This window comes from Balaenoptera ricei, chromosome 14, assembly GCF_028023285.1.
Source record: "Balaenoptera ricei isolate mBalRic1 chromosome 14, mBalRic1.hap2, whole genome shotgun sequence".
NCBI lineage: Eukaryota > Metazoa > Chordata > Mammalia > Artiodactyla > Balaenopteridae > Balaenoptera > Balaenoptera ricei.
Window position 1 is genome coordinate 76162219 of NC_082652.1, and position 19409 is coordinate 76181627.

Genomic DNA, 19409 nt, shown 5'->3' on the forward strand with positions numbered 1-19409 from the left:
CTTGGTGGACATGTGTCATTCACTTCAGCTGCCCAGCATCCAAACACTTTCTGATGTTTAGGGAATTCCTATTTTATGGGAAGCAGAGCCTGCCTCCCTCTGTAGAAATTAAACCTGCCAAATTCTTGCTTTCTCATCTTGCTTTTCAGTTAGGGTTCAATAAATATATGTTGAATCAAATTTTTTGATTATTTAAATTTTTTAAGATTTTGTATAATTCCTCCAGGGTTATGGTTAGGTTAGAGTATAATATTGAAACGATTAGCATGCTGAAGGCAAAAATCTTAATTTACAGGAAGATTAAATGTGTAAAACATATACTTGTGTGTATAAAAAATGTGTGAATTTTTCTGAACTCATTAATATTTGAAAATTTATTTTAGTCCTGTGGCTTAGGAGATTACACACATATATAGACTTCGGCAATAAATTTTGTAAACTTGGTGGAGAGGGGCCAGAATGTTAATAGTCTGAAAGTTTCTCATTAATGTTCCAATTAACCCTTGTATTCCTAGGAAGGTATTTGAAACATAATGTGTTCAATTAATATTTGTTGAATAAAAGAGTCAACTTTATCTAGGAAAGAGAACTGATAGATTTCCTTTATAAACCAAACAAGCTTTAATGTAGCCTAAGATTATCCTTTGGTAACCACTCTGTGCTTCCTATATTTTCAAAAAGTCCTTATAAAGTGTAAAGGGGATTATGAATTAAATGGCTTAAATGTATTCATCATCACAACAGATAGAGTAAGTATACTGAACCCAGCTGGCGGAGGAATTAATTTCTTCTATTTAACAGCATTTCCCTGCTTTTCCCTCTTTCCTGATGTGATTGCCAGGCAGTTAGTCAAAAGTAGAAGAAAATCATAGAATTCCAATTTTCAGTATAAGACAATTTCAGAATTATTGATTTTCAAGTGTTCTATTGACAACACGTCCTTGGTCAACATTATGATTTAGTTTTTCTCATTATGGTGACAGCAGAGCTGGTCTCTACAAATTGACAGAAACAGCATATAAGAAACAACACCTGAGACCTAGAGGATGCTAAATGGCCTAGTGAAGGAAAGGGAGGTATGCCATCTAGGACACTGATGGGTCTGTAATGTGTCGCTGGGAGGAGGATGTCTAAGATGAGGAGAAGGGGAGGGAGAAGTTTGCCATTAGCAGCAGTAAACAAAAAGAACAAAGAGTCTCTCTCATCATCCAGTTATACAAAGGGTTAAGTTGCAACCCACTGTAGCTGCCCACAAACAGTGCACATTGAGGGGAATTCAGAATGGAGAAAAATAGGATAAAGTATTCCGTTTTGGATATACGGGCCCCTAGGTAGTTAACATGCATATCTAAGGAAGAATTTCACTGACACCCAGACTCTTGCATCTTCCCATACTTAGAAAAGCACTAAAATCATTAACTTGAGATTATCGGGGGGGGGGGGGTGCGTGTGTGTGCGTGTGTGTGTGTGTGTGTGTTTAGCAGTAATCTTTTTACCAAGATGTATGTTTAACTACATGTATTCCCACCCAAAAAATTTATATATAGATATGTATATATATACATATATATATATATATACACATACATATATATATATACACATACATATATATATATACACACATACATATATATATATACACATACATATATGCTCTTCTTCCCTACTTCTTTGGTGCAGTCCCCTCAGAGCTACACAGAGGTTGTTTCCTGAACTACAGTCCTCAGTACTGTCCATGAATAAAACCTAACTCACAACTTTTACATTGTGCTCTTCTCTTCCAGTTGACAGTTTTGGTGACCACAAAGGGTCCTAGAGCCGACTTGTCTCCTTTGCCTAAACCCTACAAGGATCTGAAGCCTTGCTAGCAGCAAGGGCCCCTTGTGCCTGTTCACCTCCTAGGTGAGCCCACATGATTCGGTGAGTTTCTCCTGGTCTTGGATTTCCTGTCTTGGTTGATGATCCTGATTTTTCTTCTGTGGTGTATAAACTCCACATTATGAGCTAGTAGAGTTTCCCTGAACTTAATGTCGTTCAGGAAGGAGGTACCTTGGATTCTAAGTTGAAAGACACTGGGAAGATTTTGCTCAGTTGAAAGACACTGAAGGGATTGCTCAGTTGAAAGACACTGGGGAGGTTTGGACCGGGTGATTAGGTAGGAGACTGGTCTGTTCTTTTCCTTGAATTGGTTACTTTAACAGAATTTGTTGGAATAAAAGTGAAGATACCGCATGAGAGCTTTCAGTTCTGAAGATAAGGGACAGAACTCCTCCTGGCCAGTTTACATCTTTCTCAGGCAACTGAGAAACTTGCGGGAGTGGTAGAAGCAAGTCTTCACGTAGTGCAGCTGTCCCATAGTGAAACCCATTTATTTATTTATTTATTTTTAAATTTTTTTTTTAATTTTTTTAATTTTAATTTTTATTTTTTTAAACATCTTTATTGAAGTATAATTGCCTTACAATGGTGTGTTAGCTTCTGCTTTATAACAAAGTGAATCAGTTATACATATACAATATGTTCCCATTTCTCTTCCCTCTTGCATCTCCCTCCCTTCCACCCTCCCCATCCCACCCCTCTAGGTGGTCACAAAGCACCCAGCTGATCTCCCTGTGCTATGCGGCTGCTTCCCACTAGTTATCTATTTTACATTTGGTAGTGTATATATGTCCATGCCACTCTCTCACTTTGTCACAGCTTACCCTTCCCCCTCCCCATATCCTCAAGTCCATTCTCTAGTAGGTCTGTGTCTTTATTCCGTCTTGCCACTAGGTTCTTCATGGCCTTTTTTTTTTTTTTTTTTTTCCCCTTAGATTCCGTATATACCATTTATTAATTTAAAGAAACTTGCTTGTCTGGGGACGCACACATAGGTCTGGCCATCCAGTGCTCTGAGCACCCATGGCAGTTTTATAGTGCAGGAGGGAGAAACCAAGACATGTAAAAGAGCTGAAACAACTCTAGGTTCACACCTAGAGGTATTAAGCTCACAAGCAGCACAATGACCCATTACACAGCTTTCAATAGTAATTTTATCCAAACCTGACATGGGGAACAAAGCTTTGAAAACAGAAGAAAGAGGGGTGACAGATTGCCAACCTCCAGCTAACACCCCAGAAAAAAATTACACTGAGATAACCAACCAGAAATTGCTTGGGCGCAACAGTTAAGCCAATTAATCAAGTTAAAGATAGACAAAAGGCCTGGTTCCCTTAGCTTGACCCCTCACTGCAGACCCCAAAAACCTTTTATACAAAAATAGACAAAATGGCTGGGGGTTAAAAAAGGAAAATTTCTGGGACTCCTTGTAAGACCAAGGAGTCATGGAGTCCTAATGGAGACTAAGGTTAAAGGTATAAGAGTTAATAGATGGGACTTCCCTGGTGGCACAGTGGTTAAGAATCTGCCTGCCAATGCAGGGGACATGGGTTCAATCCCTGGTCCGGAAGATCCCACATGCCGCAGAGCAACTAAGCCCGTGCGCCACAACTACTGAGCCTGCATTCTAGAGCCCGCGTGCCACAACTACTGAAGCCCGCACACCCTAGAGCCCGTGCTCCGCAACAAAGAGTTGCCACAACTAGAGAAAGCCCGAGCGCAGCAAAGAAGACCCAACGCAGCCAAAAAAAATTAAAAAATTAAAAAGATTAAAAAATAAAATTCAAACTGCTGGAAAGGCTCCCTCACCCAAAATCTAATTCACAGCCTCCTTAAGGTTTTGCCAAGGATGAATGCAAATCTTAAAAATCTTTTCTGGGAATTCCCTGGTGGTCCAGTGGTTAGGACTCTGCGCTTTCACTGCTGAGGGTGCAGGTTCAATCCCTGGTCGGGGAACTAAGATCCCATAAGCTGCGCAGAACGCCCAAAAATAAATTAAATAATTAATTTAAAAAAAGTCTTTTCTGCAAGTAGCAAAAAGCCTTAGCCATTTGAGCTGATAAACTTAACTTATTCCACTGTTATTTATAAACTAGTAAGTTTTATATTGTAATACATGTTTCTTGACTAAGTTTTAAAATGAAGCTGAGAGATCTCTGGTTACAGCTGTTTATCTGTCTCTACCTCCAGATGGTATTACCAAATCAATTTGTTAAAGAGCTCTATTTAATTTACTTAAAAGTAGATGTTTATAAATTAAATATTTCTAAATGTTATACCAACTAACCCAAATGAATTTCAACTTTATGTGATCTGGGAGATATTCAATATTAAATTAATATTCAGTATTAAAGATTAAGCTTATTGGTTTAATTAACACAGACATGCCTTACTTTTAATGCACCGAGGTTTACTAAAAGTTATCAAATATTACCTCTGTTATGAAATTTATTGCAAGGAGAATAGCTTGGGATAAGGGCTGACTTGGTCTAATGTCTCATGAAGTTTTCATGCATAAGCTAAACATAATTGTTGGGAACAAGTAAATTAAATAGATGTAAATGGGGTAAGAGCTTTTAGGCGAACTCTTTAAAAGTAATTTTGTTTTATGGCATTGTGTACAGGGAATGTTGCCTGCCATTCCAGTAAATAAAGAATGTGGCTTGCCATTCCAGTAAACAAGGTTCAAGTCATCAGCCATTGTAGCCCCTCGAACCCCTCCCCCCCAAATGGTGCACCCTGAGGGGAATTCAGGATAGAGAAAGACAAGCAGCATTATTTGCTTTGGATGCTGGCCCTAGATAGTTAAGATGCATATCTAAGGAATAATTTCAATGAGCCCAGATTCTTGCATCTTCCCATAGATAGAAAAGCACTAAAATCATTAACTTGAGGTGCCTGTTTTTGTGATTAGCTGTAATTTTTTGATGTTTGACTATGTGTGGGTTTTTTTTTTCCCTCCAGCAAAAGACTCATATATCCTGGCTCTTTCCTTTCTTCTTCGAAGCAGTTTCTCAGAGCTATTTGAGAGGTTTTCCCCTGGGCTAGAGTCCTCAACAAGGTCGCCAAATAAAATTTAACTTGCAACTTTTAGGTTGTTTTTTCTTCAGTCAACAGTATATCTACTTAAAAATACCTTCTCCAAATTTTTGGTAACTTGAAACTTTAACGTTTTGCTAAGTTCAGTTAAATGATAGACGTTTTTAAAATATATAGATGATTACCAAGTAAAATAAGATACTGAAGCATTAATTACTGAACATAGGCTTCCTTTTACAGAGAAACTAAAGATATTCAGGACTATTTTTGTTTGTTTGTTTGTTTTTTGGCCGCACTTCGCGGCATGCGGGCCCTTAGTTCCCTGACCAAGGATTGAACCCATGCCCCCTGCATTGGGAGGGTGGAGTCTTAACCACTGGACCACTAGGGAAGTCCCAGGACTATTAATAAGTATGTTTGGTGCTACACTGAGAAATTTTCTATAACAATTTTTTTTTAGAAATCACAAATGGTATTTGTAAGTTTGCCAATCTATAGAATGCTAATGTAAAAGACAATTCATAATCACTTATTTCTTAATTTTTGCTACAAATTAAAGGTTTTAAAGGTTAAGAATTCTAATATGTCTAATTAATTAAATTAATAAGGAAAACATCTTCAGATGCAAGGAAAAAAGAGATAAAGAATAGAAATGCATTTTGTTAAGGGAAAAGAAAGTGATTTTGTCTTAAATCTGGTTATTTCTAAATGGGGGAAAAAGGGACAGACAAATAAAGATATAAAACATTGTAAAAGGTTTGTGAGAAAGAAGGAATCTTTAGAAAGGAATTCTGTATGTGGTCAGGACTGGCTAAGAGTCGAATAAATTTAAGTATGTAAATAAATTTTAATAATAAAGGTAAGGTGGTGCAAAACTAGAATTTGATTTTCTCTCTTTGTTAAAAAGAAAAAATTTTCTTAAAATATTGATCTGCTTTTTGATAACATATTGAAAAAAGTTTCTTTGCCTTTTAAGTGATCTGTTAACTTTCTGTATTTTGCCTTTAAAATCTTTTATTGTCACTTTGGTTAACTGAATAAGTATTGTTTCACAGTGACCTATGATTCTACTTGACCAAGTGTTTTAAAACCTTTTGATATCTTTGACAAGCTTCCCCAAATCAAATTCTAAATGAATTTCTTTTGATCTCTAGCTAACTTTGGGATGCTTCAGAGGGCTCCTGAAACAGCTCAAAGAGAGATACTAAACTAATTAGGCATATTTGGTATGTTAAATTACATAGGAAACATTGTCAAATAGTGATGATAAATCTTCTTAGTTTATATTGTGTGGGTAAGTGTTATTATATGAAATTACTAAAATTTGGATATGTCCTGGTATGTTATCAATCATAAATCTAGTTATTATCTTAATGTATTGTGTGTCACAGAAATAACCAAATTTCCTTTTCAATTGTATTGTAATTAGATCTTTAACCATGCCATTTTCAGTCTTTTGTCATTTATAGACAGTTATTGTTTTACTCTGATGATTTACAAAACTGAAGATCTTCAGGAATATTCATAAAAAGGACTTTTTGACACATACAGGTTTCTGATAATTTTTAGATTATACCACTGAACTGGGTGAGAAATAACAAAACTGTAATGGAAAACCTGATGGCTTATGAAACTACTAACAAAAGATCTAAATCAACAGGAATTAATTACATGTGACTGAATGAACTGATGAGTAAAATTTACAATTTTATGACTTTTTCTCTTAAATATTACTGGCTCTTACTATTTTTTTTCCAGATAAGAGTAAAACTTTCCTCTTATGCCAACTATGATGAGCAGCAAGTTGATAAATTATACCTTTGGAAATGAAGATAAGACATTTATCCTTTTCTCTCTACCTGATCTTTCCAGAATTTGGCTTCTCTATCTGGCTCCCCTCTGGATTTGTTGGCTTATTGCTATCCTGATTACAACTAGTTATACTAATCAGTGTTTTAATTTTTTCTCTTTGTTGTTTTCAGATGTTTTGTGTCTCGCTGCTATACTATGACCTTATTAATGGTACTACCTATATTACTTATATTCTATTTTATAAGATTGTTGTTCCTTGTTGTTCCATTACTTGATGTGTAACCGGACCTCTGACAAAACTAATGATGGCTAGTTGTCTTGAGGCAATTGATCACATATATAGCTCTGTACAAAATTACCTATAATAGTACAACTCTAGATATAGGAAAAAGCAACAAGGGAGAAACAATTCCTGGATCATAATAGACTAGTAAAAAACATAATCCAGAGAATTTTTAGGTTATTAACAGGGCCTAATCCAGATATAGCATTTGAATAGCCTTTCAACAAAATCCTTGTCTGACCCAGGAATGAGCATTCCTAGTGCTGTGGGACAAATTGGTCATAAAATGCCTCCCAAAACATGGTCAACTTTATGACCAAAAGGAGTGAATATGTAAACAAAAAGAATAGTCTTGCTCATCATCCAGTTATATTAAGGGTTAATATAACCCACTGCCCTGAGGGGAATTCAGAGTGGAGAAAAATAGGATGGAGCATTCTGTGCTTTGGATGTATGGCCCCTAAATAATAAAGATGCATTTCTAAGGAAGATTCTTGCATCTTCCCATACACAGAAAAGCACTAAAATCATTAACTTGAGGTACCTTTGTGTGTGTGTGTGTGTGTGTGTGTGATTAGCAATAATCTTTTAGGAAGATGTATGCTTGACCCATGTATTCCCCAGCCAAGGTGCACTCAGCCACCCTCCCACCCCCTGCCCCCCGCCCCCCTCGCTTGCGTGGCTTGTGAGATCTTAGGCTTGTGTGGTCTTAGTTCCCTGACCAGGGATTGAACCCGGGGCCTTGGCAGTGAAAGCACCGAGTCCTAACCACTGGACTGCCCGGGAAGTCCCCAAAATTTCATTCTTATAAACTGGCTACTCCCCAGCCTCTTAGGAGCAGTCCCCTCAGAGCTACTGAGAGTCTATTTCCAGGTCTATAGTCCTCAGTAAGTTCCTTGAATGAAACTTAACTCACAATTTCTATGTTGTGCATACAGCAGGAATAATAAAATAGGAAGCCTACTGACCAAACCAACACTTCACTCTCTTTTGGTAAATTAACAAAGAAATGATCCAGTCTGAAGGAGTTGTTTCTCTGTTCTGATGCCTTAATTGGCTGCTTCAGGGCCCATCCAAGAGGACTTTGCTAATCAAGGTGTGATCCAAGGACCAGCAGGAATGGGCATTACCTGGGAGCTTGTTAGAATGCGAGAATCTCAGACCCCACTCCAGACCTACGGAATCAGAAACTTCATTTGAACAAGCTCCCCAGGTGATTCATACACACAGTAACTTCTGAGGACTGCAATAGAATTCTTACTTGTCCTATAAACCCATTAGTGAGATTACAAAGGAAAAACAAAGCCAGGGAATGAATATATTGTCTATCTTTTTAACACAACTGACTGTTGGTCACCAGCATGGCACCAGTTTTTTCCTTGGCTACCATTCATTCATTCACTCATTCACCAAATATTTGGGAGGCAGATAAGCAAGCATAATAAGTAATTAACATCTATTGAGCTCGTTTAACCTTCTAGACATCCACGAGGTTATTATGCCTATTTCGTATGTGGGGATATTGAGGAGAAAAAAGAGAAAAAGCAAGATGCCCCAGATGACACTAACAGTGTGCAATGGAGGAACCGGGATCCGAATACATGCCTCTCTGAATGCAGAACTTACGTCCACCACTCTTTGCCGCCCACACGAGTGTACATTCATTCTCTCTCCTGTACAGGAATGTTGCACAAGGTCAGACTTCCCCTAGTCAAGTAGCCGAGTTCCTCCTCTGGCCCTGTGCATCGGGGCCAACAGCCAAGATCGGGGTCAGAGGAAAACAGTAACCAAGTCCCATAGCTAACACTTTCCAGGAGTCTGGACCGAGTCTCGGGAGCAGAAGACTAAATCTGCAACATCCTGGTCACAGGACACAAACACCTAGACTTGCCATTTCATCCATCCCTCCATCTTGGTCCTTCCAACATGGGACTCCGAGGCGAAAAGAGAGCCTAGACCAGCCTTCCCATAACCAAAATGGCCACCGTGCACTCCCTGCCCACAGCTGACATGGTCGCCTCCGTTTGGTCTCCATGGTAACGCAGGCCGCTCTTTCCGTGCCGGCCTAGGCCAGGCTTGTAGGGAAATGAGAGGAGTTTCCCTCCCCCTCATTTTTGCGACAGTTGCCGGGAAAGTCACGGCAGTTGTCTGGTGTCAGCTGATTTACTGCAGCGGCGGTGGCGGCGGCAACGGCATCTTACAGCCTCTCTAGAGAGACGGAGGCTGGGCTGCGGTTACAGTCCAAAGTTTTCCCACCAGGATTTGCCCACCCCACCTCCTCTCTGGATACGTCCTCGCTTTGTCCTCTTTGCCAGGACGCCTGCAGGTGGTGGGACAGAAAACATCGAGGCATAAGATGAAGCTGTGACAGGTAAAGGGCTTTCGAGCTTCCCCGGGGGGAACCCCAGCGCGGAATGTGCCCTCAACGTGGAGGTCAGAGGCCGGGGGTCAAGGGTCACAGCTCCGCTCCAACTGGGGGCGGTGCCAGCTGTCAGAGCACTGCTGCTGGAAGCTCTGGTCTGTGCCGCGCGTGCAGGTTCAGGCCCACGACTAGGCGCCTGTGCCTGGAGCGTGGGTCCTGCCAGGGGTCTCTGGGACTCCTTGGCCTAGTGAGTGACATTTGCTACTGGTGACACTGGCTTTGGTCTTGAGATGGGACCGCCTTGCCCTCAGTGGCAGTCTAAACGGGGTGAGATGCTTAATGTTGAGGGGTGGGTGGTTCTTAACAGTGCTTTTGGGAAATGCTGTGCTTGCTTTTGGGGTACGCATAGCCTCTCCTGGTACTCTTTAGTTTGCCCTTGCCTAAGGTACTGAGACCTCTGTTAGTACACCTGCCCGCTCTCATCCCTTTGCCCTAAGACTTGGTCTAAGAGGATTCCTGCTACTCCCGCTCCCTTACTAGTGGGTCCCAGCGTTCTGAAGCTATATGTTTGGAGTTAGCAATACCCTGCCTTGGATTCAAAAATTGCGTTTTATGTTTTGATTCACTTGCTGTGTCAGTTTCTCAGGTCCTAGAATTTGAAACTATGGCAGCTACAGTTGCATCAGAGACAGCACTGGAATTGTTGATGCCGCTGATTTTAGGGTTCAGTGAGAGCTACAGCTTGCTTTTGCAGTAGCATTTGCCAGGAGCCAAAAAAGGCAACCTGTGACTCTTTCCGGCGTTTATTGTTTAGGGCTTTATGGGCAGGATGTCAAGAATTGCCTGTTATATGAGAGAAATTGATTGAGTTTTTTGAAATACACACACACACACATTTCTTTATAAGTAACTTGTGACAGTATGGAGGTGGAGGACAGCTTAAAAGTGAAAATAATGTGTTGAAATGCCTGTATTATTGCAAAGAGTCAAAGATTGCCTTGATTTCATCCAAAATAACACATCTTAGTTATTTCAAATTGGGCAAACAGAACAGTATAAATACGTAGTAAATGCCTTGTTAATTTCCTTTTTTTAAAAAAATGTATTTTATTAAGGGACTTCCCTGGTGGTCCAATGGTTAAGACTCCCTGTTTCCACTGGAGGGGACGCGGGTTCGATCCCTGGTCGGGGAACTAAGGTCCTGCATGCCGCGTGGTGTGACCAGAAAAAAAAAATTTTTTTTTTTAATTGAAGTACAGTTGATTTATAATGTTGTGTTAGTTTCTGGTGTACAGCAAAGTGATTCAGTTGTACATATATATAATAGTTTGCATTTGCTAATCCCAAATTCCCAGTCTATCCCTCCCCCACCCACCCTCCCTCTTCGCAATCACAAGTCTGTTCTCTATGTTTGTGAGTCTGTATCTGCTTTGTAGATAAGTTCATTTGTGTCATATTTTAGATTCCACACATGCCTTGTTAATTTTCAGAGATTATTGTGAGAAATTCATTTAAGTGTCAATCTTTATTTTAAAAATGCTCCAAACCCTACTTAGCAGCAAGACCGGAGTGTACACTTTGTTTTTTCTTATTGCCACCTGTAGCTAAATTTTAAAAGATCTTGATAATTGTATAACTCAAAGGGACTGGGCTTTGCCTTGTTTGAATATCACCGTGGGAACTTAAATTTTGAGATAGTTAGCCTTTTTTTTTCTTTTTTTAATAGGGGGGAATACCAACCTTTATTTACACTTGGGTTCAAGTTCAGAGCCATCTTAGTATAGCGAAGCTGTAGAAAGCACAGATCCTGGGACTAAGGTTCATATTCCAACACAAAATAATAACTAAGTGACAACTGGCAAATGTTACCCACAGTCTCTTCAGTAAAGTGGGGAGAGCATCACCCCAGCTTCCAGCAGCTATCATGGCTGCCTCTGCGCCAGTGTCCACCCTGGGTACTCGACCTCGGAGGCAGCTCAGCTAAGAGAGTGGGGGCTCTGCAGGTCTCAGCTCAGTGGTTAGGGTGGGACTCAGTGAGTTGTTGAACCTCGGAGGTAGCCCCTAACCCAGACATTCAGCAAAGGCAAGAAACAGGAACGCGGACTGGTTCAAGGACTGAGTGAGATCTTACAATTTCCTTTGGTTTTTATTTGGATATAAGCTCTGTTTTGAGGCAGAGGAAGTGAGGAGGTCTATCTGTGTAACAGGCTTAGCATCGCAAACTCTAAGAGTAGTGAGCTGGTTTTGTGCCTTTGCCATCGGAAGGTAGGATGACGTTTAGCCTTAATGGTGTCGTCTATGTTAGGTGAGTCCTCAGAGTTTGTTTTGTACCTCAAGTGCAGAGGATTGAGTTGGTTTTTTCAATTCAGTCATCATCATTGGGCTGTTCAACGTGTATCTCCGGTTTTTTTCCATTCATTGTCTTTTATATCCAGTTTCCACTCCCTTCCCTTGCCCACCAACCCATAGACAACCATTACGACATGTATGATGTATATCCTTCTGTTGGTATGTGTTATTAAATGTGTGTTGTTTTGGGTGACCACATTTTATAAATTTATTTATTTATTTATTTATTTAATTTTTGGCTGCGTCGGGTCTTTGTTGCTGCGCCCGGGCCCTCTCCGCCGCGGCGAGCGGGGACTACTCTTCATTGCGGTGCGCGGGCTTGTCATTGCGGTGGTCTTTCCTGCTGTGAAGCGTGGCCTCCAGGTGCGCGGGCCTCAGTAGTTGTGGCTCGCGGCCTCTAGAGCACAAACTCAGCAGTTCTGTCGCACGGGCCTAGTGGCTCTGAGGCATGTGGGATCCTCCCGGACCAGGGCTTGAACCTGTGTCCCCTGCAATGGCAGGCCGACTCCCAACCACTGCGCCACCAGGGAAGTCCCCCTGGGCGCCCACATTTTAAATTTATAGAGATGATATCATGCATGATCTCATTAAAGTTTTTTCGCTCCCTACTATCTGCTATTTAAGGATCTCTTTGTGTTGCTGTCCATTGCTTCTAACTGCTACACAGTACTTCAGAATTTCCATCTACTACAGTTTACATGCCTACTGTCCTATTTGTGGATACCCATGTAACGTTCATCTTCCTACCACTTTAGGCAATACTGTGATAAACATACCTTTTTGACCTCTATGATGCTTTCTTTGAGATATATATCCAGGTATGTGATTTCTGGATCATAGGGTTTTCATATATTTTATTGAAGGATTGCCAGATTGTGTTCCAGAGCAAGCCGCCGTGGTCTATACACCTGCAGGCGGTTCAGGAGAGTTTCTATATCCTTGTATCCCCACCAGTGCTTAGGGTTATCCAGCCCCCTGCTTTTTCCAGACTAATGGATACAAAGTGAAATCTCATTTTAAATTACATTCCACTATTACTCATGAGTTTGAGCCTTTCTTCATGGGCATTTTATCTTTTCGGGTTTTCCCTTTTGTAAAATTGTTTATTCCTTTATCCATTTTTTATTTTGAGGTTTCACGCCTTTTCTTGTTGATCTTCAGAAGCTCCTTGTATTTCCTACATACTAGTCCTTTAAATATTGTATCTGTTCCTATTCTGTCATTTGTCTATAACTTTTTTTATGATGCCCTTCATTGAACAGAAATTTTGTACTTGATATAATCAAATTAAAATTTTTTTGCCTATGGTTTGTGTTTTGGGGGTTTTGTTTAAGAAGTCTTTCCCCAATTCTGTGTCACAAAGTTACTCTCCTATTTTATGTACTACTAACTTTATAGTTTTCCTTTAAATTTATAGGTCGTGAATACATCCAGAGTGTCTTTTTACATGTCACAAGGTAGAGATCCAGTTTATTTTCCGTATAGTGTGCCAGTTTTCCTAGTGTCATTCTCTCCTTTCCCCACAGATAAGTGGTGCCACACTTACTGTATATTAACCTCTCATATAAGCTCTGAAAACTGTATTCTGTTCCTTTGGCTTATTTGTTTGCTCTTGCTCTAATATCATGCTGTTTTAGTACTGTGGCTTTGTATGGTTATTTTTTCCTACATGAGAAAGTTTTCCTATTTATTTTGTTTTAGCTTTATTTTGAAATAATGATAGATTAAAGAAGTTGCAAAACTAGTACAGAGAGGTCTGCTTTCCCCAATGGTTACATTTCATATAACTTCACTCAATTTCCCTCCGTTGTTACATTTTATACAACTATGGTGAAATAGCAAAACCAAGAAATTGACATTGGTACAATGCCTGTATATAGTTCTATGCCATTTTATCACCTGTGTAGGTAGATACCTGTAACCACCACTGCAGTCAAGATACAGAACTACTCTATCACCACTAAGACCTCCTTTGTGCCACCCCTTTCAAGTCAGTTCCGTCTCCCTTCCTCTATTATCTCTAACCCCTGTTCACTAGTCAATTTCCATCTATAGTTTGATCATTACAAGTGTGCTGTATAAATGGAATTACACAGCATGTGAGTTTTTGAGATTGAGATTCATCTGAATTGTTGGGTGAGACAATTTTTGAGAGTCGTCCAAATTGTTGTGTAATTTGGGTAGTATTCCATGGTATATATGTACCACAGTTTGTTTAAACATTCACTGGGACATTGGGGCTGTTTTCAGTTTTTTGCTATTACAAATAAAGCTGCCTATGGAGGTTCTTGTACAGTTTCTTTTGTGGGTATAATTTTTCACATTTTCTGGGATAAATGCCTAGGAATATGATTGCTAGGTGGTATGGTAAGTGTACATTTAGTTTTTGAAGAAATTGCCAAATTGTTTTCCAGAGTGGCTGCACCATTTTACATTCCCACCAGCAATGTATGAGAGATTGAGTTTCTTTGCATCCTCGTCAGCATTTGGTAATTGTCACTATAATTCATTGTGGTCGTAATTTATGTTTCCCAAATGGCTAATGATGTTAAATTTCTTGTAAGGCAAGTTTTCCATTCTTTGTCCATTTTCAAAGTTGGCTTAGCTATTTGTGGATTTTTATTCTTTCATATATATTTTGGAGCTAGAGTTTCTAAAGACAGCACAACTAGAATTTTGATTTAGTATGCATTGAATTTATAGGTTTATTTTGGGGAGAATTGACATTTTTATAATATTAGATCACCCTATCCAAGAGCATGGAATGGCTTTCCATTTATGACTGAGCATGAAGAAATTTTTTGCAGTTTTAAAAAATATCATGAATAGATACTAATTTAAAGTAGATTATTGCTGATAGAAGAAAATGCTATTGATTTTCATATATTGATATTCTACCTTTGTGGGTGTGTGTTCTACTAGACAGAGATCAAAATCCATAGTAGAAATCTTGAAATAGTTTTGGTACTTGTAGAGTTAGGCCTGGAACTAGGTAGTGCTTTTATTCCTGGTTTATCTGTTACATTTCTCTGTGACACTGTTTTGTTTGTTGCGACGGATAAACTCAATGATTAGAGTATGGGGGTTTATAGGTTCTAGTCCCATTTTGTCCATTCATTGTTGCCCTTTACAGAGAGTTCATAATCTTACATATATGCATGCCAGTGATCATGGGCAGAACCAACTGAGAGCTTATGTATGGCTCAGTGAGATCCTGTCATCAATAAGAGGGTACCTTACCTTTCTACTTATAGATACTATGATTGTGATGTTAACTTAGAATTTGAACTCTGTGCACATTCATTTGCCTTGATCTGTATCTGATACTTAAAGCCACTTTGCTGATAAGAGCACAAAAGATATTGTTGGAAGAAGTCCTAGACCATGACTGCATTCAGGAAGTCCTGTCCAAGTGGAATTTTTTTGTTTTCTATTAAGTAACATATACACAATATTCATAAAATAGTAAATATTTTAAATAAAATTAGGCATCTTTTCCAAAATGTGTTGGTGATGTTTAATGAAAATGTAGGTTTTTTGGGCTGATGGTTGCTTGTGTTAGTAGTCGTCAAAAAATGTTGGAACAATAAAATGTTAGGGCCCTGGTCAGTTCAGGGAGGAGAAAATTTCTGAAGTACTGAGAGTTATTCTGTAGGCTCTTGTAGAATAGAAAACTACTGGAAAGACGTGGCTTTTTTGTTTTTTTTTTTTAGACGTGGCTTTTTAACCACTGCCTCCCATTCAGTTAGCAATTGTAACTTATGACCCTTCAAACTCACTGAAAACATTTTACTAGTGTTTTGCACATACATATTTCTCTCTGAATGTTGGTAGTTAGTATATGTCAATGATAACAGATTGATAGAATGTGCCAGTTATCTTCTGTTCTCACATTCAAGTTTTTTATTTGGCTGTCTTCCTTAAGGGCTCTTCTTTTTTCTGAACATTTCAAATACAAACAAACAGTAAAAAACCACCATTAATGGGAATGAAAAGTTCGCTCTAATGCAATATCAGTTTACTTAGTTTGAGACAGTTTTGTGATTCACTAACAGGCCTTGGTGAGTGTGGTAGCGATCAGTTAAAGTAAACCATGTTAGGTGATTTGCTGCCTAGGTCCTAAGACATGTCTTGTGTATGTGTCACAGAGTAAAAGAGGCTAGAATATAGGTACAACCTGCAGCTGGGGAAAAGCAATTAGTACATTAACAGGGATTTGATTAAGGAGACTTGTATTAATTGTTGGCATTATTATAGAAAAATTCATTGAAAAGAAACTCTGAAATCTGAAGCATGTAAAATCAAGATGTATTTTAATTTATTGAAGGGTACAACATTTTTAAAGCCAAGCAAACGAACATCATTCATTACTTTGTTCATTTATTCAGTAAATATTTGGGTACCTCATATGTGGCAGAAATTCTAGGCTCTGGGAATACAGTATAGAACAAAACAAACATAAATCATCACCTTCTTGGAACTTCTGTTATAGTGGCAGATTCAGACAAGAAATAAATAACACTTCGTATGTTAAATGATTGTAAGTGCTCTGGAGAAGTATAATAAAATACCATTGGGGTGGTGGATTTTGCAATTTATGCTGCTCAGGAAAGGCCTCACTGAGAAGATGACATTTTAGCAGAGACCTAAAGTGGTTGAAGGAGCTCTAAAGATGGACTTGCCCTTACTTGAGATGGGGAAGACTGTGGGAGGGGCAGATTTGGGGAAGAAGACTGGAGACTCACTTTTGAACATGTCAAGCTTGAGAAGCTTATAAGCTATCCAGATGGAAATGTTGAGGAGGAAACTGCATATGTGGAATCAGAAGAGAGCCACCAGCTAGAAACTGGGAAATTGTTAATGTATAGCTGGTATTTAAAGCTGCGAGGCTTGGTGAGATCACTGAGGGAGGGAGGGAGGGAGTATTGCCAGAGGAGAGAAGTCCAAGGACTAAGCTCTGGGTATGCCAATATTTAAAGGTCAGAAAATGAGGAAAAATGGAGACTAAAGCCATGGAGACTAAAGGAAGCAGGAAAGTGTGAAGACTTGGGGGCCAAGTGAAAAAGTGTTTCAAGGGAGAGGAAGTATGAACTATGCCAAATGCTGTTGGTAGGTCAAGAAAGATGCGGATTATGACTTGACACTGGGTTTAGCAATGGGGAGGTTTTGGTGACCTGGTCAAGAGCATTTGTGTGACAGGTGGAAACTTTTCTATAATCTATGCATTGATATAAGGAGGGGGATAATGTTACAAACAAGGACATTCTGATTTGGAAAGAGGTACATATTTCCTTAAGGTTACAGTTAATAAATGGGGGAGCTGGGTCTGCCCTAGTTAGTGTGACTCTCAGATCTTCACACTTACTCAGCACAGCTTACTGATCCCCATATTGTGACAGTTCATCTTCTAGTTGGGAAAGCATGTTTGTTTCTTCTTCTGGGTATTTTAATTTATGAACAATGAGAAGCTTCAGTGCTCAGTTTAGAGTTTTGATGGCAGTGTGAGGAAAAGAAGTAGGAATGGTTGGGGATGGAGGTGAGACGAGAGGTGGTTCGGGAGATGAGGTTGAGGTTGGTTCTACCAGATGGGATCTGTTTACCCTAGAACGTAGGGGCTTGGTGGGCATAGTTTGCTTTTAGGTTAATCAGTAACTCTTGAAACTGAGGCAGGTTGGTGATGGATAGAGCATAAGTAGCTGCAGAAATTTAAAACGTGATTCATATGCCTCAAAATCGATGAATCATTTTTTAAATTGTGATTTATTTTTGACCAGATAGCTCTACAGTTCTTCACAACCCAGCTCTGGCTCGCTCAGGGCTGCCTTAGCGATGAGAAGTAAGTGTAGTCTTCTGTTGCCATCTGCCCATGCCACATGTTCTTCTGAAACAGAATACTGGAACTTCCTTTAGCAAAGCCGTCCTAAAGTGTCAAGTTCGGGCTTCCCTGGTGGCGCAGTGGTTGAGAGTCCGCCTGCCAATGCGGGGGACACGGGTTCGAGCCCTGGTCTGGGAGGATCCCACATGCCGCGGAGCAACTAGGCCCGTGAGCCACAACTGCTGAGCCTGCGCGTCTGGAGCCTGTGCTCTGCAACAAGAGAGGCCGCGATAGTGAGAGGCCCGCGCACCGCGATGAAGAGTGGCCCCCGCTCGCCACAACTGGAGAAAGCCCTCGCACAGAAACGAAGACCCAACACAGCCAAAAATAAATAAATAAATAAAAATAATAATAAATGTACTAAAAAAAAAAAAATGTTAGCTATAAAGTGTCAAGTTCACTGGGAGCAGATTTCTTGCCACTCAAATAAGAGAGTATTATCTTGTCAACTTAGCGACAAGCTTGGTGTTCAGGAGGTGGTGTCCCTCACAACTGTTTAATTCCAGACACCCTTTGTTCTGAGGAAGCAGCTCAGTAATTCCTTCATGCATTTTATGATCTAGCTATCTCATTGCATTATAATAAACAGTCTTCATCACCTGATTCAGTTTTTTCTAAGTCTTCAATGAGTTGATAGCAAAGGCACAAGCACAAAGAAAATTCATAATATTAATGACTGCTTCCTTCATCAAACCATGAATTTGACTTGAACACACTTTTTTGACAAATGATGTAGGGATGTTCTGAGAATTTGAATAAACCTTTAAAGATTTCTTCATTCATTGCAACGGAGGCAAGCATGTTTAGTTATTTAGTCTGTAGTCCCTGCTTTTCATAATCCCCATGGGTAGGTGGGTAGTGGAGGCCTGCCTGCTCTTGTTCATGTGTGCCTGTTCTCATGAGAGAGAATTTGAGTTTGTTTTTGTCTGCGGGTCTCAGAGGGCCTGCCTTGGGGCACAGGAAGCAAACAGACCAAGACAGTATTGACTCTCTGGTGAAAATGCCTGTATTCCTGGGCTAGAAATACATCTTGCTTTTGCATTTGAGCATTAGAAAGGCAATATAGAGGAATGAACATTGATCTGACACTAGATTTTTCATATGTAATCTTGACTTTTATAGCTTTTAGAAATCACCTGGGATACCAGTATCCCATGAGATTTTGCAGAACAGTATGGTCTTATCAGAGTATCACTCCATAGGTTATTCACGGTTTTAAAGGGGAAAAATAGTTACAGTGGAGGTATCTGGTAGTCACTGCCTTGGTCAAGTGGTCATAGGTGGCATCACGAATAGTAGGACAGTGTGATGTTACGTCTCCTGTGGTGATGCAGTGTGAAGTGTATATCATCTATGAAGGATACTTGCCAAACATGTTTCACTTGAGCCTGATGATGCCTTTAGATCCAACTTCCAGTTTATAGAAAGAACAGGAGATAGATGAACATGTGATAAATGACATTGTAAATAAAATCAGACAAATCTAAAATCTGGAACATTCTACAAGCAATTGTTTTTGTTTATTTAAAGTTAATATGAAGAGTGAAAGTTAATATGAAAAATGAAGTAGGACTGTTCTAGAACTAAAGAGTAAAGAGGCATCACGACCAAATGCAGTGAGTAAAACTTGAATATTTTACTTACTGGTTTAAAAAAATTATAAAAGATATTTTTTAGACAGTCGAAGTAATTTGAGTATGGACTGGATTTTAGATACTATTAGAGAATTATTATGGTATTGATAATGGTGATTGTGATAATGGCATTGTGTTTATGAAGGAAAATGATCTTATTTTTAAGCTTGGTAT

The 19409-nt window shown here is 39.5% G+C and overlaps 1 protein-coding gene across 4 annotated transcripts in view; it reads left to right on the forward strand.

The window, feature by feature from the left end:
* The first annotated feature begins 9195 nt into the window (after positions 1 to 9195).
* WDR7 (WD repeat domain 7) overlaps positions 9196 to 19409 on the forward strand; it is a 357939-nt gene continuing 347725 nt past the window's right edge. For all 4 annotated transcript variants that reach the window (XM_059894160.1, XM_059894163.1, XM_059894162.1 and 1 more), the window contains exon 1: positions 9196 to 9386. The gene's annotated coding sequence lies outside the window, so the exon portion shown is untranslated. The remainder of the gene's footprint in view (positions 9387 to 19409) is intronic.